Genomic DNA, 2762 nt, shown 5'->3' on the forward strand with positions numbered 1-2762 from the left:
CGGATTATAGGCAATCTTGATGGCACTTTCATTGTCACATAATAGAGGCACTTTGTCACAAATGACACCGTATGCCTGCTTTAAAGTGTTCCTCATCCATAACAATTGAGTGCATCCACTTGCGGTGGCAACATATTCGGCTTCGGCGGTGGAGAGAGATATACAATTTTGCTTCTTAGAAGACCAACACACGAAGGACCTACCAAGGAATTGGCAAGCCCCGAAAGTTGATTTCCTATCATCCTTGTCTCCCGCCCAATCCGCATCGGTATATCCATTGAGAATAAAACTTGGGCCTTTGGGGTACCAAATACCATATCTTGGGGTATCAACTAAATATCGAAAGATTCTTTTGAGAGCCATCATGTGAATCTCCTTAAGAGAAGCTTGATACCTTGCACACACACCAACACTCAACACTGTGTCCAGTCTAGATGCACAAAAGGTAAAGCAAGGATCCAATCATGGATCGATATACCTTTTGATCCACCTCTTTACCATTGGGATCAAGTGCAAGATGACATTTAGTAACCATAGGAGTGGCTACACCCCTCATTTCGGTCATCTTGAACCTCTTGAGCATGTCTTGGAGATATTTTGCTTGATTGCTGAAGGTTCCTTCCCTCAATTGCTTGATCTCAAAACCAAGGAAGAACTTCATCTCTCCCATCATAGACATCTCAAACCTATCGGTCATAAGCTTTTAAAATTCATCATTTAAAGCTTTGTTAGTAGAGCCAAAGATAATATGATCAACATATAATTGGCAAACGAAAAGCTCCCCATTGACCCTCTTAGTAAAAAGAGTGGGATCGATTAGCCCAACATCAAACCCACTGTCTATCAACAATTCTTTAATGTGCTCGTACCAAGCTATCGGAGCTTGTTTGAGACCATAAAGTTCTTTATCAAGCTTATAGACATGGTTAGGAAAGTTGAGATCCTCAAACCCCGGGGGTTGCTTAACATAAACCTCTTCATGCAAAGGACCATTAAGAAATTCACTTTTGACACGCGTACAGCACGCGACCGTTGGGAACCCCAAGTGGAAGGTGTGATGCGTACAGCAGTAAGTTTCCCTCAGTTAGAAACCAAGGTTTATCGAACCAGTAGGAGTCAAGAAGCACGTTGAAGGTTGATGGCGGTGAGATGTAGTGCGGCGCAACACCAGGGATTCCGGCGCCAATGTGGAACCTGCACAACACAAACCAAGTACTTTGCCCCAACGAAACAGCGAGGTTGTCAATCTCACCGGCTTGCTGTAACAAAGGATTAGATGTATAGTGTGGATGATGATTGTTTGCAGAAAACAGTAGAACAAGTATTGCAGTAGATTGTATTTCAGTACAGAGAATTGGACCGGGGTCCACAGTTCACTAGAGGTGTCTCTCCCATAAGATAAACAGCATGTTGGGTGAACAAATTACAGTTGGGCAATTGACAAATAAAGAGGGCATGACCATGCACATACATATTATGATGAGTATAGTGAGATTTAATTGGGCATTACGACAAAGTACATAGACCGCTATCCAGCATGCATCTATGCCTAAAAAGTCCACCTTCAGGTTATCATCCGAACCCCTTCCAGTATTAAGTTGCTAACAACAGACAATTGCATTAAGTATTGCGCGTAATGTAATCAGTAACTACATCCTCGAACATAGCACCAATGTTTTATCCCTAGTGGCAACAGCACATCCATAATCTTAGAGATTTCTGTCACTTCCCCAGATTCACGGAGACATGAACCCACTATCGAGCATAAATACTCCCTCTTGGAGTTAATAGCAAAAACTTGGCCAGAGCCTCTACTAATAACGGAGAGCATGCAAGATCATAAACAACACATAGATATAAATTGATAATCAACATAACATGGTATTCTCTATTCATCGGATCCCAACAAACACAACATATAGAATTACAGATAGATGATCTTGATCATGTTCGGCAGCTCACAAGACCCGACAATTAAGCACAATGAGGAGAAGACAACCATCTAGCTACTGCTATGGACCCATAGTCCAGGGGTAGACTACTCACACATCACTCCGGAGGCGACCATGGCGGCGTAGAGTCCTCCGGGAGATGATTCCCCTCTCCGGCAAGGTGCCGGAGGCGATCTCCTGAATCCCCCGAGATGGGATTGGCGGCGGCAGCGTCTCTGGAAGGTTTTCCGTATCGTGGCTCTCGGTACTGGGGGTTTCGCGATGAAGGCTATTTGTAGGCGGAAGGGCAGGTCAAGGGGCATCACGAGGGGCCCAGATGACAGGGCCGCGCGGCCAAGACCTAGGCCGCGCCGCCCTGTGGTCTGGCCGCCTCGTGGCCCCACTTCGTTGACTCTTCGGTCTTCTGGAAGCTTCGTGGCAAAATAGGACCCTGGGCGTTGATTTCGTCCAATTCCGAGAATATTTCCTTACTAGGATTTCTGAAACCAAAAACAGTAGAAAACAACAACTGGCACTTCGGCATCTTGTTAATAGGTTAGTTCCAGAAAATGCACAAATATGACATAAAGTGTGCATAAAACATGTAGATATCATCAATAATGTGGCATGGAACATAAGAAATTATCGATACATCGGAGACGTATCAGCATCCCCAAGCTTAGTTCCTGCTCGTCCCGAGCAGGTAAACGATAAACAAAGATAATTTCTGGAGTGACATGCCATCATAATCTTGATCATACTATTTGTAAGCATATGTAGTGAATGCAGCGATCAAAACAATGTAAATGACATGAGTAAACAACTGAATCA

Source organism: Lolium perenne, chromosome 7 (assembly GCF_019359855.2).
Source record: "Lolium perenne isolate Kyuss_39 chromosome 7, Kyuss_2.0, whole genome shotgun sequence".
NCBI lineage: Eukaryota > Viridiplantae > Streptophyta > Magnoliopsida > Poales > Poaceae > Lolium > Lolium perenne.